We start from the raw sequence: 9,237 nt of genomic DNA on the forward strand, positions 1-9,237 counted from the left end.
TTAGTGTTGAAGGGGTTATTCTGTATCAGACTTCTACGGTTCAAAGAGTCTTTCCGAAGCTGATTAAAAGTGTTTGAACATAGCAAGAATAAAACAACTGTCATCGTATTGAAGAGGTTAAGAGCTCAACCCTCTATCAACACATCTGCATTTTTTTTTTTTTAATGCGAGGAAGAAGGAACCAAAGGCCATGAGCCCGCAGTAACAGTTCCCTCCAAGAGAAAAACAAAATACAATAGAGAGCCAAATTCAAGATCCGATCATTTTGAGATGCCTGGACACACTGCGTTTGAAAGACTGGAGATCATAGGCAGCAGGAAATACAGACAGAGGGAGACAGTTCCGGAGCTGACCTGTTACATAAATGAAAGACTGGGAGTAACGGTTAACTCTTGCATTAGAGAGTTGGACAGAAAAGGAATGAGAGGTTGCTGCCAGACGGGTGCTACGCGCCCGTCGTAGAGGTGGAGGAATGCAAGCAGACAGTTCAGAGGAGCAGTGACCATTAAAGTAGAGATAGAAAAGAGATAAAGATGCAACAGTGCGGCGAAGAGACAGAGGTTGAAGGGAGTCAGTAAGAGGAGGAGTGTTAATGAGACGAAAAGCCTTTGACTCCACCCTATTGAGAAGAGCTGTATGTGGGGAGCCTCCCCACACATGGGAGTTGTACTCCACACAGGGGCGGATAAAACCCCTGTATAGAGTCAACAATTGTGCAGGGGTAAAGAAAGAGCGGAGTCAGTAAAGAAAGAGCGGAGTCGGCTCACGTTTCCTCTTATCTGCATTTCGGTTAATGGCAAAGTGTAGTCAGGCTGCAGGATCTATTTAACTAGTAATCAAGGAAACTTACATCTGCCTCATAACGTAAGAATAATCAAATTTCATGCAACAGTATCCAAGTTGTAGGAGTGGTCCAGTTCCATCAGTTAAAAACAGACTGACTATAAACTAGAGCAAAGTGACCCAAGGTCACAACATCCCCCCCGCGCCGGTTGCATTGGGGTCAAAGTCTCTTCGGGTGAAAGGAAATTGGGTTAAATGAAGTTTTTTGACTTGATAATAGCACTATTACCAAAAGAAGTGTTAGTTTCGGAGATTTAAAACTAAAATTTCATCGATCTTGAGTTTGTCCTTTCAAGGTCAGTCAGTGTCACATCTTACAGTGCCAACAGAATCTCCATATATGACCTATCATTGATTAATAGTAAATATGTTCCCATCTCTCACCGGTTGGACGATTTAAGCAGTCAAAATGTGTGACCTTGACTTTGACCTTTCAGTGTCACCCAAGGTCAAATGTAATGGTCCCAGTAGAATCCCCATGTATGACTTCCTATTAGTGATTAAGAGTAACCATGTGTCTATCTCTCATCGTTTGCCTCCTATGACACTTTGAAAAAATTTGCCTCCTACCTTTATCATTGGGCCTAAAAGTTCGAACCTCCCGCTCCCACCCTTAACCCTGGGGCATTTTCACCAAAACCAAATAACTTCCTCAGTTCCACATACCTAACCTGTGTGCAAAGTTTGAAGATGATCCGTTCATTGGTTCAAGAGATAATCGATGCACTGACTTACAAATGAATAAATAAAACGCCGACGATCACATACACCCCTTCCGCAATGAATTGCGGGCGGGGTGAATTACCATAACTCAAGTCCTGAGTAAGATCTCACATATCACAGGAGAGACAGTGGACATTAGAATCTAAATGGTGACAGCTGACGATTACTGTATAGGGAAATGATTTGTTGCTGAGTTAATGAAGTACTAAACCCCAGGAGAGGGTTACCCATTTTTAGAACTGAATCCATGGAGAGTATTTTTATAAACATTATCATTTCGACCGGCCACACCTCCTTATGCCGTCGGATTCACTTACATAACATTATCACCATTATTAGCTCCTTCAGTCCGATTGTGTATTTGTTCATGCTACCTCCAGAAAGTTTTCTTTAATTTTGGGAAAATCTCTGGCAGTCATGGGGTTAGAAACGAGCTCCATAAAACTGTATCATGATGGTTACCCCCTAAGCCAAGTATACCTTGTCACATAACAGTTCAGACATGTCAACGAAATTTAGACAGTTCACCTACTGTATGGCTTTGACACGTTATTCCGTCTTTTGTCATTCCTCTATAATGAAGTGACACTGTAACAGATTTGTTTGACAGATGATCTGATCACATAATAATTGACGAAACACTGGGTAAATTGATAGTGACCGTAAAAGAATGGATAATGTGTGTTTCAACTTCCAGCTGGTACAATCTCAGACATTATGCAGACTGTTGGTTTGCTGTTCAAATCTTTCAATCTCATAACGTATATCAATCATTTCAGTTAGGTTAGTCGAACAGATATGTGACAGTGTCACTCTGTGTGTTCTGTCATTCATTTTTGAGGTATGTCCTATAGGTATGTAACTATGTCTTAAAAAGTATGTGAAAAGGTGTTATTGTGCGAGAGGAAGGAATAGTTGCAAGGAGAGTGGAAAGGTTACAAGAGGATGAGAAAAAGGCAGAGTATAAGAGAGAAGTGGAGGAACGATTGGGCAAATATGAATTGGAGCAGATGGGAGACGTGGAAGGTGTGTGTAAGATATTTACAGAAGAAATATGTGCAGCATGTGATGTGGTGTGTGGAAGGAAGAGAAGGCGGAGGGGGGTGCAAGGAACAGCGTGGTGGACTGAAGAGGTGAAACAGGCTGTGGCATAAAAGAAGAAAGCATACAATGAATGGGTGAGAAATAGGGGCGTGGAAGAAGTTGAGAGGCGGAAGAGAGAGTTATATGCGGAAAGGAAGAGAGAGGTGAAAAGATTAGTAAGAGAGAGTAAGAAGAGAGTGGATGAGGAATTTGGAAGGAATTTGAGTGTAAAGTGGAGGGACTGTAAGAAAATGTTCTAGAGAGAAGTGAAAAGAGTAAGACAGGGTGGAAGTGAAGTTAGCAGGGGAGTGAAAGATAAAAATGGTAGATTACTAGTGGAGAAGGGAGAAAAAGTGAGCAGATGGAGAGAACACTTTAAGGAATTGTTGAACGTGAAGGATGGAAGTAATGCGAGTATAAGTGGCTGGGGAATGGCTGGGAGAAGGAGGGAGGTGAGAAGACAGGAAGAAATCAGTAGGATAGAAGTTGTGGAAGCAATGAAGAAAGTTAAATCGGGGAAAGCCCCAGAAATTGATGGAGTGTGTGGTGAAATGCTGAAGCAAGGGGGAGAGATAGTAGTAGAATGGATGTGGAAGATGTGCAGATTGGCCTGGGAGGAAGGTAGAGTCCCGGAGGATTGGAAGTCAGGTATAATTATTCCCTTGTACAAAGGAAAAGGGGAAAAAGAAGTGTGTGGTAATCATAGGGGCATTTGTCTTCTTAGTATAATAGGAAAAGTGTATGGTAGGATACTTATAGACAGAGTTAGAGAAAGAACAGAGAAATTAGTTGGAGAAGAACAGGGAGGCTTTAGGAAGGGAAGAGGTTGTGTAGGTCAGATATTCATTCTTAGATCTTTAGTGGAAAAGTTTCTAGAGAAGGGAAAGAAGTTGTATGCGGCTTTCATGGATTTGGAGAAAGCATATGACAGGGTGGATAGACAAGGATTGTGGAAAGTGTTAAGAATATATGGAGTAGATGGGAAGTTGTTGAATGCTGTGAAGAGTATGTACGATGGTGCGAAGGCTGCAGTGCGTGTGGATGGTGAACTAAGTGAATTTTTCTCTTTGAAAGTTGGGTTGAAACAGGATGTGTCGTGTCTCCATGGTTGTTCAATCTGTACATGGATGGGGTAATAAAAGAGGTACAAGGTAGGGTAGTGGATGTTGGAGTGGCCCTGATGAGAGAGGATAGTGTTTGGAATCTCCCTGTACTGTTGTTTGCAGATGATACTGTGTTGTTGAGTGAAGACGAAGGGGAGCTGCAAGGCTTGGTGGATGAGTTTGAGAGAGTGTGTAAGAAACGGAACCTAAAGGTGAATGTAGGGAAGAGTAAAGTGATGGTCTTTGAGAGAGGTGAAGTTAGTGAATGTACAGCGAGGTTAGATGGTGAGGAATTGGAAAATGTGAGTACGTTTAAGTATTTGGGTAGTGTGATGAGTAAGGATGGAGGTTTGGAGGGTGAAGTGCTTGAAAGGGTACGGCAGGGAAGAAAGGTTGCTGGTTCCTTGAAAGCAGTGATAAGAAACAGGGAAGTGAGCATGGAAGTGAAAAAGTTACTACATGACAGTATTGTGATACCAACTCTAACGTACGGAAGTGAAGCTTGGATATTGTTGGAAGGACACAAGTCAAGAGTGAGAGCAGTGGAAATGAGTTATTTAAGAGGAGCCTGTGGAGTCACGTGGAGAGACAGGCTGACGAATGAGGATATAAAGGAGCGTTGTGGTGTTGATGTGGATGTGATAGGAAGCGTTATGAGGAACACACTGAGGTGGTTTGGCCATGTGGAGAGGATGGAGGGTGAAAGACTGACGAAGAGAGTGTATGTGAGTGAGGTGGATGGGGGAAGAGGGAGGGGGAGGCCGAGGATGAGATGGAGGGATGGGGTGGAGAGGTATATGAGAGAGGGGGGTTTGAGTTGGGAGCAAGGCAGTGAAATGGCGGGGGACAGGGCGACTTGGAGGCGATTTGTTTGTGGCCACCCCAAACGGGATTGAGGCGTCTGGCAATAGATAGATAGATAGATAGTGCTGTGGGTAGCAGGATTAAAACGGCCAGGAGGCCCACGGACTGAAGGGACAACTATTTTCTAACGCCAGTCTTTAACATGCAAATAAATACTTTTCTAGCAAACTGTGTTCCTATCTACATTTTTCACCATTTCCTGTCATGTCTTGTTTACATACTCCACGTGCTGTCGCTCCAGGTAAAATTCTTAACTACAAAGACAGCTATTTTAGTTTCTACTCGTTGCCTCCTGACTACTTTATTCAGCGTAGGAAAAACTTTTGGAACTGCCTTCATTAACCCCCCAGTATGAGAAGCTTTTCCAAAGGTAAGAGAATCGTCTGTGGGTGTGAAGAATAAACTATAACGTCGTACAGGTAAAGGAATTGAATATTTTTACTGTGCTATACCACGATAACACAGAGTGATAATATTTCTTTTAAGAGTCTTTACTAAATACCATTTAGTATAAGATCTAAGTCTTTGGAAACGTGCTAATATATATATATATATTTAATTTAGGTTCTTTATTTACCATTCAGTACAAGCCCCAGCACCCTGGGGAACACTGTCCCTGAAGGCCAAGCAGGGAAGGCTGCATGAGGAAAACAAAATCGGTATCAAAGGGCATAGAAGGTATTGAAGTAATTATCAGTACAAGCACAATAATGAACAAAGACATACAATGATACATACATGGTACAAAGTTGTCACAGGAACTATCATTACTGGTTTTGAAATAAGTGAAATGGTACATAGATACACACGTATGTACATACATATGCAGATTGAGAGGCACATATGCACACATACATATCCGGATATATTTATACATATATGACTGTATGTTCACGCACATGTAGCCATAGACATACTGCATGTACATGATAGGTACGCATGTTTAAAGATATAGGTATGTGTACAGGCGTGTATACATTTACTTATGCAACATGCACATATATATGATATATTCATATATTCTGTTATGGAACAGAGAAAGATAATGTACACTTTAAGTGAGAATACTAAAAATCACTACTTTCCCGTAAAGTTCCAGGTTCAAAACAAAAGAGTTAGGTAAAATTACAAGTTAAAGTTTAATGCTCAAACTAACAACAAAACATTCAGGACTCATAAGGATAATGTAATGGCAAAAAATAGGTTACATATATGGTTAACTGCAATAGCCTCTATTAACACGAAATTAGCATGAGTAAATTTATCTAAGTCAGCCCTGATAAAATGAGAAAACACTGGATAATGCTCAGTTAACGCAAGATATATTATTACAGATACAAAATATTATTACCAATGGCTGACAATATGAATTACAAAAACTTTACTAGGCCTACGAATCAACACCTTATGCTATACAGTATAAGAACAAAATGTAATAACACTTATACTCAGATTACACAGCTGCTAGATGGTTGGAGACTTCCTGAGCACTCACAATAATAACAACTGTACAGGGGAGGACAGAGATGTGAGCAAAATGAGGAGTAGATCTAAGTGGCAATTAATGCAGAGACTGAGCTCATTATATAGGGGCCGGCAGAGCTTGATACAACTTGTAAGAAGGACGCGCAAATGAAGCCAGAGGGGACAAAGAGTTGACACTCCTGCTCTGAACAACAGAAAGAACGACTTACTCTACTATAAGGGAGGAGGGGGGGAGTGAGGTAGAACACACTCGTGATCAAACATGCAGCATACTGTACGTTAGAATTACACAAAGGATGATGAAATCATAGGCTATGTAACACCTCCCCACAAAGAAAAAGAAATTTACAAAGGAAATTTCTTATTACTCTAAAACAATCTGTCTAAAGTCTAGATAAGCAATCTGCAATAACATTTTCTTTCCCCTTGACATGTTGTATGTCTAATGAATACTCCTGAAGAAGTAGACTCAATCTTGTCAATCTCTGATTTTTATCTTTAAACTTACTAAGGAATTTCAGTGGGTTATGATCGGTATAAATGACTATGGGGTCAAAACCAGAACACAAATAAAATGAAAAATGCTGTAAACCCAAAATCAAGGCCAAAAGCTCTTTCTCAATAGTTGAGTAGTTCTTTTGAGGTGGAGTGAACTTCTTACTGTAATAAGATACAGGATGTTCAATACCCTGATCATCCTCTTGCAGCAAAACAGCCCCAGCTCCTGTTTCACTTGCGTCAACAGCCATCTTAAAAGGCTTAGCAAAATTTGGAGTAGCGAGCACTGGCTGACTTAATAGGATAGCTTTAAGTTTGCTGAAAGAGGATTCACAGTCATCGGTCCAGACAAATTTAACTCCCTTTTTCAGTAGGTCTGTAAGTGGTGATACAAGAATTGAAAAGTTAAGAACAAATCTCCTGTAATAACCTACCATTCCCAAAAATCTTTGTAGCTCTTTCCTGCTTTTAGGTCTGGGAAGATCACTTATAACCTGAACCTTAGCTCCTGGTGGTGCAACATGTCCATCACCAATTACGTACCCAAGGTACTGAACTTTAGCTTGACCAAACTCACACTTTGATAAATTAGCTACAAGATTAGCCTGAACCAAACGCTCAAGAAATTTACTGACATGGCATAGGTGATCTTTCCAGTTGTCACTGAAGATTAATACATCATCAATATAAACAACACACCCTGCCAAACCCTCTGTTACAACGTTCATGAGCTTCTGAAATGTGGCTGGTGCATTCTTCATACCATATGGCATTACAGAACATGCAAAAGTCTTTCCTAGTGTTACAAAACATGAGATCTCCCTAGCACGTTTAGTCATAGGTACTTGCCAGTATCCCTTTAACAAATCAAACTTACTTATGTACCTAGCCTTTCCGATCTTCTCTATGCAATCTTCCACGCGAGGGAGAGGGTAAGTGTCTGTTTTGGTTATCTGGTTAACACGTCTGTAGTCGATGCAAAGCCGCTGTGACCCACCTGGCTTAGGGACTAGAGGGACAGAACTCCACTCGCTCTGACAGGGCTCAATCATCTTGTGGTCCAACAGGTAGCCAAGCTCCTTCTGGATGAGAGGAACTTTCACTGGGTTCACAGGGTAAGGAGGCAATTTAATTGGCTTTGCGTCTCCAACATCGACATCATGCATCAACACAGTGGTTCTTCCTGGAGTGGCACGGAACACTTGCGGGTACTTCTGCAGTAATGCCGAAAACTCCTGCCTTTCCTCAGGAGCTAGATGAGAAAGCTTAGTCTGGAGATCATTCATGATATCAGGATTCTTCCCCAAACTATCACTCAGGCTCATGCTGCATGGGAGAACTTCACTTGCAGACTCGGGTGGAACAGCTACAGTGCAGACTGGGTTATTTTCGTCCCGCCTGTGATATAACTTTATCATGTTGATGTGACAAAGTTGCTTGTTCTTTCTACAATCTGGTGTGGCGATGACATAGTTGACATCACTGAGTTTCTTCTCCACGAAATAAGGACCACTAAACTTGGCTTGAAGAGGTTGCCCATGCACTGGTAGCAGAATCAAAACCTGATCTCCTGGCTGAAAGTGGCGTAACCTGGACTTCTTATCATACCAAGTCTTCATCTTCTCCTGAGCAGCTCCTAAATTCTCTCTCGCCAGCTGTAAAGCAGTGAACAGCCGTTCTTTGAACTTCATCACATACTCCAGCAGGTTGACGTCATCTTCCTCCAACAGCCAGCATTCCTTGAGTAGCTTAAGGGGTCCTCTTACTTCATGGCCAAACAGTAGTTCAGAGGGTGAGAAGCCCAGTGATTCATTTGGAGATTCTCTTGCGGCAAATACAACGAATGGAAGACCTTTATCCCAGTCTTTCTGATGTTCCAAACAGTATTTCTTGAGCATCGATTTGAGTGTTTGATGATATCTCTCCAACGCTCCTTGGGTCTGGGGATGGTAAGCTGAAGACGTGATCTGGGTGATGCCCAACTCTTTCAGAGACTGCTTGAAAACATTTGACATGAAATTACTTCCCCGGTCTGACTGTACCTCCTTGGGCAGACCAAACTTTGTGAAGAACCCTAGCATTTCCTTAACCACGTTCTTTGCTGAGATATTTCTAAGTGGAATGGCTTCAGGATAACGAGTAGCCATATCAATAAGGGTCAACACATAGGAAAATCCTGAAGAAGTCTTAGGAAGAGGGCCCACAATATCCACCAACACACGGGTGAATGGCGCCTCAAAAGGAGGAATGGGAACTAGAGGTGCAACCTTTTCGGTCTGATTACACTTCCCCACAACTCGACAGGTGTGACAAGACTTACAATACCAGGAAACATCCCTGAAGATACCTGGCCAGTAGAAGTGTTTCAAAATGCGTGCCACAGTCTTCCTCACTCCAAGGTGTCCTGCCAAACTGGAATCATGAGCCACTCTAATGATATCCTGCCTACAAACACGAGGGATGACAACTTGATGTACAACCTCCCATTCACAGTCGGCTGATGCTGTTGGGGGTCTCCACTTCCTCATAAGTACTCCTGACTTTATATAATAACAAGTAGAAGCACCAGCTGACTCTTCCTCACTGCAAGCAGAGTTAGCTAGACCTTTCAACTCAGGGTCAGCAACCTGCAACTCAA

This window comes from Coenobita brevimanus, chromosome 22 (genome assembly GCF_032717465.1).
Source record: "Coenobita brevimanus isolate Jiangsu-jjx chromosome 22, ASM3271746v2, whole genome shotgun sequence".
Taxonomy (NCBI): Eukaryota; Metazoa; Arthropoda; class Malacostraca; order Decapoda; family Coenobitidae; genus Coenobita; species Coenobita brevimanus.